At 42.7% G+C, this 13,522-nt stretch overlaps 1 pseudogene; it reads right to left on the bottom strand.

Annotated features, from left to right (window-relative positions):
- Nucleotides 1-6,338: 6,338 nt before the first annotated feature.
- On the bottom strand, nt 6,339-6,733 carry LOC133042220 (small nuclear ribonucleoprotein Sm D2-like; annotated as a pseudogene).
- Nucleotides 6,734-13,522: the final 6,789 nt, after the last annotated feature.

Below are 13,522 nucleotides of genomic sequence, written 5' to 3'. Positions count from 1 at the left end.
CCCATCACTTTTTAAGAGTGCTTTGCGAACAGACTCAATGCTATGCTGCAAATGTCCATGGAGATCCCAGGCAGAGTTTAGTAATTTATGAACTTTACTATGAATTTCTGCCCTGATTTCTTCAAACTCCTAGTCATCATGTGTTTATAAAATTACTTGGCAGTTTAGATCCTATTGGATACATAACCAGCTAACTCCGCAGCTCTTTGACAATAGCCAACCTATGACAACAGGGGTTGTGGGGGTGGAGGACACTGTAGTTTCCTTCTCATTTTCCCAATTTGTCTGTATGTCTCATTTCCATATTCATGATGGGGGGAAGTTGTCTTTTTGCTTCAATCCATTATGGCCTTTTGCTGGGAAACAAGAAGCTATGATCTCTATTCTTTACCTTAATATCGAAATCTATCAGACCGACTTCTCTGGTGGTTCAGTGGCTAAGACCACTTTCCCAATGCAAGGGGCCCGAGGTTCGATCCCTAGTCAAACAACTAAGATCCCACATGCTGCAACTAAGAGCCAGCACAGCCAAGAAAATAATTTTTTTTTTTTTTTTACAGTAAATAAATCTATCATATAAATGGTTGCCACTCTAACCTCTCTCTCGCCTCTGCCTCTTAAGTCATTTAAGGTATTCCTCTGGCCCAGCTATTATCGCATTCCTAACTCTTTCAGGAAGCACTGCAACTTCAGAGAGGTGTGACTATTGGGAAAAAGGAATTGATTGCTTGAGAATAGCTAGTGTTAGTTCTGGAATGGGGCCGTCTAATTAGGTACTTCAGTTGAAGGGAAGTGTGAGCTTTTCCCAAAGTGTTACAGATTTTAATTGGCTGTTTGCCCTTGCATCAGAATTCCTTTTCTAAAATAAATGATTTGGAAGGGTCTTATCTTCAAACTCAGACACACAGCTTCAGTTCCTCCTCCCTGGAAAAGTTAACTCTCTAGTTTAGTCTCCCCAAACTCATCAAACCCCACATTGAAATTGTGAGGCCCCAATAACATTTATCAAGACTTCTCCATTTTTCCTCTTTTTTTTTTCTTCCTTCTTTGATAACTTTGCCTATCTTTCATGTCTTATTTTGTTTGGTCACAATCTTTTAACATTCTGGTTCTCTTTTGATTGTTTTACCTTGGTAATTCTTCTGTTTATTCTGTTTTCCTTTATTCTCCCTTCATTTCAGAACCCCTTTCCAATGAACCTGCTTTTGCTCCTGTAAGGAACAGTTTGCATGTTGAAAGGCTTGCCTGAAATTTCATGATGCTAAGCAGCCCTTTCAAATCCTCTCTGAAACTGAGGGGGATGAATGGTAAAATCATGCAGGGAGACTCTACTCTAGAATATTATAGTAGAGTATATATAGAGTATATAGTAGAGTATTTGGGGGGATTCTCCAGAGAAACAGAACCAATAGGAAACTCTGTGAGATTTATTATAATGAATTGGCTCACAGAGTTATGGAGGCTGGAAAGTCACAGATCTCCAGGGCTGATGTCATAGTTTGAGTGCAAAAGCCAGACACTGCCGTAGAATGAGGAAGAACTGATATCCAAGCTCGAAGGCCATCAGGCAGGAGAACTCTCTCTGACTTGTGGGAGGTCAGCCTTTTGTTTTATTCAGATCTTCAACTGATTGGATGAGGCCCACTCACATTAGGGAGGGCAGTCTGCTTTACTTGGGTCCACCCATTTACATGTTAATCTCATCCAAACACACCCACACAGGAACTCTCAGAGTTGACTATTGTCTGGGTAACCAGTGATCCAGTCAAGACAATACATAAAATTAATCCCCTATAAGCAGCTCTTCCTTTCTCAGTAACCACACAATCTTGGGTTTAGGGTTATTAGTTGTTTGATGTATACAGATGTTGAACCAAAATAAGAAGGACTGGAATGTCAGTCCAGAGTTGGAACATTATTTTTAAGTTTTATGCCATTCTGGTTTCACAAGCTCCTTATGTACCCTTTACCAGATTGTGTACATTCTCTTTTTATTGGTCTCTGTCTCCCATTCCTCACAGGAATTGTTCCACATCTTCCCATTTTCCAAGGTTCCTTCCCAGCTCCTGCCCCTTGGAACTCTGATTAAGATCTGGCCTCTCCTTTCACAGATGGGAGAAACCGAGAATCAGGTTCATTGCTCTCCCTAAGGCCACATGGCCACTGAACAGTCAAGCTGAAGTTTTAATTTGAAACTAGTGGGCTTCTTAGTCCCAAGAAGGCTCTTGGGGCCCGCTGGATGGGAGGCATCATGCTAAGTGTTAAATGTCCTTGCTTTTTCAACACCTCTGGACTTCTCCCTGCCTTTGTCCTCCCCATTTCTGGAAAGGTAAGTCCTGTTTCAACCAGTATTTCCCTGCCCCTGCTATCTGCAACACTCGGCTTGATCTTACTGTCAGTCACTTTGTGCTTCTAATTTTTTTTCTTTCTTGTTTATTTTTCCCCTTTGTCTTATATAAGTGTAATTCTGTCCTCTTAACAAAAAACTCTCCCTTAACCCTATGTCCTTCTAAAGCTACTAGTGATCTCTTTTTTTTTACTCTCCATTCTTTTATTATTATTATTCCAGATAAGCCCTCAGTCTGCCCATCCATGGAAAACTATTCCTGGCAAAGTCCTGGAGAACATCCTGTTTCATCAGATGTAGTGGCTGCTCTATTTGAGTCCACAGCATTTGTCCCCATTGACCGCTTCTTCCAGAAACTCTCATTTCTCCTCTTTTCTTGCACTATTTTCCTCAATTTCGGCTCAACCCTTCTCTCAATGGTTCTCTCAATTGGTTGTGCATCAGAATCACCTGGAGAGCTTGTTAGGCCACAGGCTGTTGGCCCCAACCCAGAGCTTCTGACTCAGCAGGTCTAGGATGGGGTCTAGGGTTTGGCATCTAATGAATTCCAGGTGATGCTCATGGATTCCAGATGCTCCAGAAACCACACTTTGACGCTGATTTTGCTGGTTTTTCAGAATGTTCTCTTTTTGTGAGCTCTTCTTAGTGTCATTTTATTTGGGGTGGTTGGATGTCATCACCGATTCAATGGACATGAACTTTGGCAAACTCTGGGAGATGGTGAGGAACAGGGAAGCCTGGTGTGCTGCAATCCATGGGGTCGCAAAGAATTGGACACGACTTGGCAACTGAATAACAAAATACATCTCATAGATTCTGGATCATTGATTTCTGAAATTCCGTCTCTCATTCCCACTTCTCTCCAGTCTGGCAGGTAGGTGTCCTTTAAGATTCTCTCCAGTATTTCTTGGAAGAGGCACTTTTGGCATTTGGGATGTGGCAGTTCTCTGTTGAGTGGGGCTGTCCTCTTCCTTGAAGAACGCTTAGTGGCACCTAGCCGCTGGAACAACCACAGCAAGCATTTTGTAACTGTGTGAACTTAGGCAACGTAATGAACCTTTCTGAGTCTCAATTTCTCAGATCTGTGAAAAGAAGTTAAGAACTCCTTCACAAGGTTATTGTGATTAGCAGTGAGGAACACTGAGCTCTCTTCTCTGACACAGATGGGCACTCAGCAAATAATAGCTCTATGGGCCTGATAATCTCTACCTCCTATCACGGCAGCTGCCCACGTCCTTCTCACACAGTCTTGGTGCTCCAACCCTTGCTCATACTGCTACAAAAGTAGCTTCTAAGAGGCGGGGTTTAAAACGCAGAGATCGCTTTCTGCTTGGGCATCTTCATGCATCTCATCACACATACAGTAAACCTCAAGTCCTTAGCCTATGAGTAGCCTACATATCCCAGAATCTCTCCAAGTGAGGTTCAGTTCAGTTCAGTCGCTCAGTTGTGTCCGATTCTTTGCAAACCCAGAACCGCAGTATGCCAGTCCTCCCTGTCCATCACTAACTCCCAGAGTCCACCCAAACCCATGTCCATTGAGTCAGTGATGCCATCCAACCATCTCATCCTCTGTCGTCCCCTTCTCCTCCTGCCCTTAATCTTTCCCAGCATCAGGATCTTTTCAAATGAGTCAGCTCTTCACATCAAGTGAGGTTCAGGAGGCTTCTTCTGGATTCTAAAGTACCTCATTCCTTTGTAACTTAATGAGGTAAATAGTCACCATTAATAATAAATGACCTGGCAGAAATTTCTTTTAGCCTAGATTTCCTATTGCAAAATACAGCGAGAAACACTTAGAATCATGAGGGTTTTGGATCTGTCAATAAAGGATCAAGAAGTCATACAGATGGAAGAATTCAGAAGGTGAATTTTCTGAAGTCGTGTCTAGGGTAGGCACACACTTTGTTGTGTAACACTATAGTTACATGTATCTATGAATCATTATAAATTGTATTAATCACATAGAATATGAGCTTAATAACAGAAATATCTGAGCTGAACACACATGACATGCATTGAAACAAGGAGACTTAACTGCCCCTCCTCCTGCTTCTTTTCCTGATCCAGGCAGCTCACTTTACTTGTCCTCTCTGGGAGCTATGTTAGATGTGGCTACATCTACTGTGGTGCAAGACTCGTAACTGGGCCCTGGAAGAGCCTCCGTGTAACTGGGAGAATAAGGTACTGACATAATCTTGTTCCCGTATGCCTGGAGCCAAATCAATTTAAATCTGTCATCTCTTTTTTTTCACAAAAGAGAACACACAAAATAATCCTTAATCCCACATATCTGTGTTGTTTTTGTAAAACATCACGGTACAACCTCAGTGACCATCAACAGACAAATGGATAAAGAAGAATATTCCACTGTGTGTATACACACACACACACACACACACACACACACACACACACACACACAATGGAATATTATCCAGCCATAAAAAGAATGACATCTTACCATTTATGATAAAGTGGATAGACCTAGAGGGTATTATGCTAACTGAAGTAAGTTAAAGAAAGACAAATGCTGTCTTTCACTTACATGAGGAATCTAAAAAACAAAACAGGGATTTCCCTGGTGGTCCAGTGGTCAAGAATCTGCCTTCCAACACAGGGGACATGGGTTAGATCCCCTGCTGGGGAAATAAGATCCCACCAGGCCCCAGGGCAGCTGGGCCTATATGCTGCAACTACTGCGCTTGTGCACTCCACAGCCTGCGCACCACAACTGGGGCGAAGCCCGGGTGCGACAAAGGAAACCCCACGAGCTGCAACCAAGATCCTGATGCTGCAACCAATGCAGCTAAATAAATGCATATTTTTTAAAATAGTAAGAATGAAAAGGGACTTCCCTCGTGGTACAGTGGAGGAGAATCCACCTGCCGGTGCAGGGAACACGGGTTTGACCCCTGATCTGGGAAGATTCCACGTGCCACAGAGCAACTAAGCCCCTGTGCCTCAACGACTGAGCCCACGTGCCGCAACTCCTGAAGCCCAGGGGTCCTGGAGCCTGTGCTCCTCAGCCAGAGGAGCCACCACAACGAGACGTCCTCGCATTGCAACAAAGAGCAGCCCCCGCTCACAACTAGAGAAAGCCCTGCACACAGCCACCAAAAATAAAACAAAATTTTTAAAAGCAGTAAAAAAAAAAAAAAAAAGAAAGAAAGAAAAACATTAACAAAATAGAAACAGAATCATAGATACAGAAAACAAGTGGTTGCCCTCAAAGGCCTGGGAAATCTTTTTCTGGTCGGAGGGTATAAATATCTGACCCATACTCACGGTTTTCCTATGCTCTGAATTTTCTCAGGGCCTAGGCTTTTAAAACTAAAATCAGACTCTTTATTCTCTCTCTTTCCATCATGGTATTTTTTAATTTACAAAATAGTCTAGATGCCTAAGTGGGGCAAAATCCAAGAGGATGTATATGTGTATGTTGCAATGGAGGGCAGTGGTGGGTGGGGGGAGGCAGTGATGTTGGTGGAGGGGATGAGGCAGACAGAAGAAAAAAAAAACAAGAAAACAGTATCATTTACTATTTTAAGCCTTGCATCCGTTTTAAAACTTCAGCCTTTTTAGAGATGCTTGTGATAAACTTTCATAATATTTCAAGGAGGACATGGGTAAAACTCACAACATTTGAAATTTTTAAGCTTTGACCCATTATGATCTGTCAAAAAGATAGAGCCACTTTCAAATCCAATAAATACTCTTCATTTGCTTCAGCCATTTAAGAAATGTTTTCAGAGCCTACTGTATGGCCGGGCCTAGGTGCTAGAATATAGTAGTGTGCAAAGACGAAAGAAATCCCTGTCCTCGAGGATTTTACTTTCTGGAAGGGGAAAACAGACAACCAAGAAATCAAGTAAAACAGAATGTAGGAAGACGATAAACACAATGGAGAGGAATAAAGCTGGAGATGTGGGGGAAAGGTTGCAGTTTTAAATGGGAATATCAGTGTTCCTTAGTATTTTTGTTTGTTGTTTCACAAACAAAAATGAGGGGGCAGGTTCTGACGGCGGGGAGGAAGCCCCTCCTTGTCAGGGATGAGTGGGTCTCACAGGACCACGAGGACCCAGCACAGGAACATCTTTGAGATGCAGCGGTCCTTGTCGACTGGCTTGGACTTCTTGCCCTTGCCACCGTTGGAAACCTCCGCCCACCTCTCCTTTGCGTTCTCCAGCACCTCGTTGCAGTGCCCGTTGGAGGCCTTCACAGGGTCCAGGAGCTTCGTGTTGTTTCAGCATTGATGGGCACTTGGGTGTTGTTCTTGACCAACTGTGTGAGCATGGAGAGTGGCCTCGAGTTAACCTTCTCCTCCTCCCACTTCTGCAGCTTCTCTGGGATCATCTCATTCCCAGGTTTCTTGAGAAGGCCCATGGGTGGTGGTGGTGGTGGCCACGCTCTCAGGTCACTTCTGTCTCCTCTGCGTTTCCTTGGCCTCTTCACTGCCTATTTCAGACTTTGATTTCTAAAGGGGAGGAGGCTGGGTGGCTCCCAGGCTCCATCCTTTCCTTAGAGAAGAGCGGAGTGGGGACAATGAGGTGTCTGCCATGGGGGCCTGGCTGGTCTCCATGCACCAGAGTCCCCAGGGTGCAGAAGGGCAGTGAGAGGGGGCTCAGCTCTTTGGGAGGTGGTGACAAGGCTGGAGGCTTCTATCTGGGGAAGAGACTCGAGAATACTCTGTAAGTATCAAGAAATCTCAACTTATCCCGCTCTTGGAGAGCATCTCCTGTTATTATGGAGAGGGCTGGTTTCCTCGGGTTCTTCGCCATATGGGACCTGTTATGTGTTAGTCCCTCAGTCATGTCCGACTCTTTGCGACTCCATGAACCCCATGAACCCCACCAGGCTCCTCTGTACATGGGATGTTCCAGGCAAGAATATTGGAGCGGGTAGCCATTCCCTTCTCCAGGGCATCCTCCCAACCCAGGAATGGAACCTGGGTCTCCTGCATTGCAGGCTGATTCTTTACCATCTGAGCCACAAGGGAAGCCCTCTGTTGTCTTGGGTTAACCAATTGTCCTGAGTCTTTTCAGGACTCCTAGAAGGCTCCTAGGAGTTTTGACAATTGGATGGAAAAAAAACAAAACAAAATCAGATAGTTAGGGCTCCCCTGACAGTAGGGGGTTCCAGTTATCTATGTGTCAAAAATAAAACAAATGTTTTCATTGTAGGAGATTTGTTTTCATAGCGTTATTGGATATAGAGTTTAAGATACATGCATAAATATCTTTTACAAAGGATATCTTAAAGGGCTGTCATTGTAAGAGGTGCTTAGAAAAGGTAAGATGAGAGTTGTCACTCACAGATATGTAGCATGAGATAATTATTGAAAATTTACTGTATCATTATCAACATTTATGGAAGGCCTAATAAGTGTCTGCACTAAGTGGTTTTCATTCATTATCTCATTTAATCCTCATAACAATGCTGGGATAATCATGTGTGTGTTAGTTGCTTGGTCGTGTCCAACTCTTTGTGACCCCATGAACTGTAACCCTCCAGGCTCCTCTGTCCATGGGGTTCTCCAGGCAAGAATACTGGAGTGCGGGAGAACAAGATGGTGGAGGAGTAAGTGGACATGGAGTACATCTCTCTCCACAGATACATCAGGAATACACCATCAGACACAGAAGTGCATGCAGAACACCAGCTGAGAGGGACAGGAGTACCTGATCAGCAGAAAAGAACATATACAACCACACAAATCTCAGTAGGATAAAGGAACTAGGGGGAAAAACAGGAGTGTTAGTAGGACTGGACCTGCACTCTGCGGGTGGGGGAACTGAAGCAGGGGTCCGATCCCCACAGCAGGGCTATTGTCTGAGTCAGAGGAGAAACACTTAAGGTTGAAAGTTAAACAGCTGACCTGTGGCAGCCTAAACAGAATGAGAATCAGACAGTCCTTGCCACAGTCATACACACACCCCAGAGAGGGACACAGATCCCCTGAAAGGTGGGGCGGCTGGGAGCTGGAGTTTAGGGATTGTGGAGGAATCCCAGGGCCAGGGCTGCTGTTCACTGCGGAGAGATGGATCGAGGGGCTGTGAGGGAGGAGATTGTGGTGGGAAATACCTGTGGAGGAAAGCCAGGCAGCCTCAGAAGCGATACTGCTGAGTCACGTGTAGGGGGTGGAGCCATCATCATAGCCTCTCTCTCCCCACAAGCCTGCATCAGCAGCTAAACAATAGAAAGGCTGGCCCATCAAACACCTGATGTACTGAACCACAGAGTAGCACCCCACCCAGGGTGCCCCTTTAAGTGCCTGATGAGCCGACCTGCAGAGTAGGACCCCAGCCAGGGGACCCCTCTGTGTGCCTGATGAGCCAAACAACAGAAAAGGACCGCAGGCAAGGGAGCCCTCTAAGTGTCTAAACCGGTGGAGATAAAGACTGGCCAAAGAGGCCTTCTGATCACCAGCTACAAGAGGCTCAAAAAAGACTCTGATAGGGCCATAACTCCTGCAGCAGAGGCAGTCTGTGTCCCTGCACAATTGGCGCCGCCAGGGTCCCCGCAAGCCAAGCAGCTGCACCACCTTCACGCTCAATTCTCACTGGGGCAGAGCTGCCACAGGCAAGAAAAGTCTTGTGTCTGTGCACACAGGGTTGCTTCCGTTGTGTCCGACTCTTTGCGACCCTGTAGACTGTAGCCTGCCAGGCTCCTCTGTCAGGGAGGTTCTCCAGGCAAGAATACTGGAGGTTATTGGCTAATACTGGTTGCTATACCCTTCTAGAGCACTGTATTTCCTGCTGCCCTAGCCACCAACCCCTCTGAGGACCTGGTGCTGCCAGAACCCCTGTGACCCAAGCAGCTGCACCACCTCCACGCCTGGCCCTCTCAGGGGCAAACCCAAGTCCTCCAGGGCAGCCTCTGAAGCAAACCCTAGTGGACGACCCACCCACAGAGATGGAAATAAAATCACAATTGAAACCCAGGGGTGGTGTGACTAAGGAAGAAGACCCAAAACCTTCCCACCAGCTGTACAAGCTGCAGATTAAATCCATACAGTCAACTAGGCAGACTGTGTCTATGGAATATATAAAAGGATATTGAGAGCTCCCACAGGAGAAAATGCACTAGTTCTGATAGCTTTGGACATTGGAGGCAAGAACACACAGGAGTAGGACCAGACTAGAATCTGAGCGGCCCCCACAGCAGGGCCAGAGAGCAGCACAGTGTTGGAGGGCTTCCTAGGGAGGTGAGGTGGACTGTGACTCCCAGCGAGCGAAAGGACTCGGACAGCAGTGACTCAAGAAAACCGATTAACAGATTCAATGCAATCCCTATCAAGCTACCAACGGTATTTTCCAGAGAACTAGAACAAATAATTTCACAATTTGTATGGAAATACAAAAAACCTAGAATAGCCAAAGTAATCTTGAGAAAGAAGAATGGAACTGGAGGAATCAACCTGCCTGACTTCAGACTATACTACAAAGCCACAGTGATCAAGACAGTATGGTACTGGCACAAAGACAGAAATATAGATCAATGGAACAAAATAGAAAGCCCGGAGATAAATCCACGAACCTATGGACACCTTATCTTTGACAAAGGAGGCAAGGATATACAATGGAAAAAAGACAACCTCTTTAACAAGTGGTGCTGGGAAAACTGGTCAACCACTTGTAAAAGAATGAAACTAGAACACTTTCTAACACCATACACAAAAATAAACTCAAAATGGATTAAAGATCTAAATGTAAGACCAGAAACTATAAAACTCCTAGAGGAGAACATAGGCAAAACACTCTCCGACATAAATCAAAGCAAGATCCTCTATGACCCACCTCCCAGAATATTGGAAATAAAAGCAAAACTAAACAAATGGGACCTAATGAAACTTAAAAGCTTTTGCACAACAAAGGAAACTATAAGTAAGGTGAAAAGACAGCCTTCAAATTGGGAGAAAATAATAGCAAATGAAGCAACAGACAAAGGATTAATCTCAAAAATATACAAGCAACTCCTGCAGCTCAATTCCAGAAAAATAAATGACCCAATCAAAAAATGGGCCAAAGAACTAAACAGACTTTCTCCAAAGAAGACATACAGATGGCTAACAAACACATGAAAAGATGCTCAACATCACTCATTATCAGAGAAATGCAAATCAAAACCATAATGAGGTACCATTACACGCCAGTCAGGATGGCTGCTATCCAAAAGTCTACAAGCAATAAATGCTGGAGAGGGTGTGGAGAAAAGGGAACCCTCTTACACTGTTGGTGGGAATGCAAACTAGTACAGCCACTATGGAGAACAGTGTGGAGATTTCTTAAAAAACTGGAAATAGAACTGCCATATGACCCAGCAATCCCACTTCTGGGCATACACACTGAGGAAACCAGATCTGAAAGAGACACATGCACCCCAGTGTTCATTGCAGCACTGTTTATAATAGCTAGGACATGGAAGCAACCTAGATGCCCATCAGCAGATGAATGGATAAGGAAGCTGTGGTACATATACACCATGGAATATTACTCAGCCATTAAAATGAATTCATTTGAATCAGTTCTAATGAGATGGATGAAACTGGAGCCCCTTATACAGAGTGAAGTAAGCCAGAAAGATAAGAACATTACAGCAAACTAACACATTTATATGGAATTTAGAAAGATGGTAATGATAGCCCTATATGAAAAACAGAAAAAGAGACACAGAAGTACAGAACAGACTTTTGGACTCTGTGGGAGAAGGCGAGGGTGGGATGTTTTGAGAGAACAGCATGTATATTATCTATAGTGAAACAGATCACCAGCCCAGGTTCAGATGCATGAGACAAGTGCTTGGGCCTGGTGCACTGGGAAGACCCAGAGGAATCGGGTGGAGAGGGAGGTGGGAGGGGGGATTGGGATGGGGAATACATGTAAATCTATGGCTGATTCATGTTAATGTGTGACAAGACCCACTGCAGTGTTGTGAAGTGATTAGCCTCCAACTGGTAGGAATAAATGAAAAAAAAAAAAAAGAAAACCGATTATTATCTTATGTTTTGACTTATTCTGTAGATTCTTTTGGATTTTTTTTTTTTTTCTTTTTTCTTTTCCCCCTCTGTTGTAGTTGTTGATTTTACTGGCACTATGAAGTCTAATTAAGTTTTTGAGCCTTTTCTTTCTCAGTCACATTTTTTGTTGTTATTATAAACCTCTGCCTCTCTATTGGACTTTTGCAGTTCTGTGAAATTTTCCTTTTTTTTTTTCCTTTTCTTTTTTAATTTTTTAAAAAAATCTATTGTTATTTTTTCTACATTTATTCCTTTGTTTGCTTTTCCTACTGTTCTTTTCCTCTTGAAGTTAATTTTTTAATGTATATAAATCTTCTTTATCTACCTCTGTTTAACTTTACATATCTATTCTTTCTTTCTTTTCTTTCCTGTCCTCTCAACATATTTGTTCATTTTATTTTCATTGCTTTATTCCCCAATTGACACCTTGCTTTAGTTTTGTTTTCCAGTTTGTGCTTTAGTGAGTTTTGTTCTTAACTGGTAGATATAATTTTTGGTTTCCTTTGTTCCCTGGGTCAATCTATTCTACTTTATTTTTGTTGGACTGTTTTGATTTTGCTTATGGGTGTATATGTATATGTGTATATCCAGTCACACTTTTTATGGTTATTATAAACCTCTGCCTCTACATTGGGCTTTTGCAATTCTGTGGCGTTTTCCTTTTTTTTTTTTTTTTTTCTTTTTCCTTTCTTCTTCCTTTTATTCTTTTCTAGTTTTTATCATTTTAATTTTTTAAATCTATTATTTTTTTACACATTTATTCCTTTGTTTGCCTTTTCTACTATTCTTTTCTCCTTGCAGTTAATCTTTAATGTATATAAATCATCATCATCCACCTCTATTTAACTTTGCATATGTATTCTTTTTTTCCTTTCCTCTCAACATATTTGTTAGGTTTGTTTTCATTGCTTTATTCCCCACTTGGCACCCTGCTTTAGTTTTGTTTTCCAGTTTGTGCTTTAGTTAGTTTTGTTCTTAACTGGTAAATATAACTTTTGATTTCCTTTGTTCACCGGGTCAAACTACTGTATTTTATTTTTGTTGGACTGTTTGACTTTGCTTATGGATGTATATGTGAATATTCCATTATTTTAATTATCATTTTCCTGATTTTGTAACTGCCATTTGTCTAGGGTTCCTCTTTGGTTTCTCGTTTTGGGGTATTTGCTTTAATCTCACTTAATGCCATAGCAAACCACTTGTGGAATCTTCGTTCCTGACCAGAGATCAAGCCCTGAGCCTTTGAAGTGGGAGCACTGACTCCAAGACCCTAGACTACTTCCTTCTCCTGGGGATCCTCCTGACTCAGGGATTGAACCCAGGTCTTCTACATTGCAGTCTGATGCTTTATGCTCTAAGCCACCAGGGTAGCCTGAGCTAACCCTTAGGGACTATCAAATAGTGAGAACTCACACAAAGGAAATCACTTGAAGCAAGACCTGGCATCACCCAACCACCAGTATAACCTGTGCAAGATGCCTCATCTAAACAACAAACAAAACAAAAATACAAACCCAATCATCAGCAGATGGGATTACCACCTCACTCAGCCTTGCCCATCAGAGGAAAAACAAACAAACAAAACAACAAACAAATTCAGCACAAATCTCATCCTATACTAAGCTTACACAAACAACTGTACCAAACTTAGGAGGACAGAAACCAAAAGGAAGAAAGAATTTAACCCTGAAGCCTGGGAAAAGGAGACCTCAAACACAATAAATTTTTTTTAAAAGTAATGAAAAGGCAGAGAAATAATACACAAATGAAGGAACAAACTAGGAACACTGAAGTCCAAATAAATGAAGAGGAATTAGCCAAACTACCTGAAAAAGAATTCAGAATAATGATAGTAAAGATGATCCAAAACTTTGAAAACAGAATGGAGAAAATGCAAGAATCAATTAACAAAGACCTAGAAGAATTAAAGAATAAACATACAGAGACAAACAACACAATTTACTGAAATTAAAAATATTCTAGAAGGAATCAGTAGCAGAATATCTGGAGCAGAAGAACGAATCAGTGAGGAAGATAAAATGGTGGAAGAGCAGAATAAACTAAAAAGAATGAAAAGAACTGAGGATAGTCTTAGAGACCTCTGGGACAATATCAAACACACCAACATTTGAATTATAAGGGTCCCAGAAGAAGAA

Source organism: Dama dama, chromosome 21, assembly GCF_033118175.1.
Source record: "Dama dama isolate Ldn47 chromosome 21, ASM3311817v1, whole genome shotgun sequence".
In the NCBI taxonomy this organism is placed as follows: domain Eukaryota; kingdom Metazoa; phylum Chordata; class Mammalia; order Artiodactyla; family Cervidae; genus Dama; species Dama dama.
Note: the sequence above shows the minus strand (reverse complement) of the source record. Positions and strands in the feature narration are given on the sequence as shown.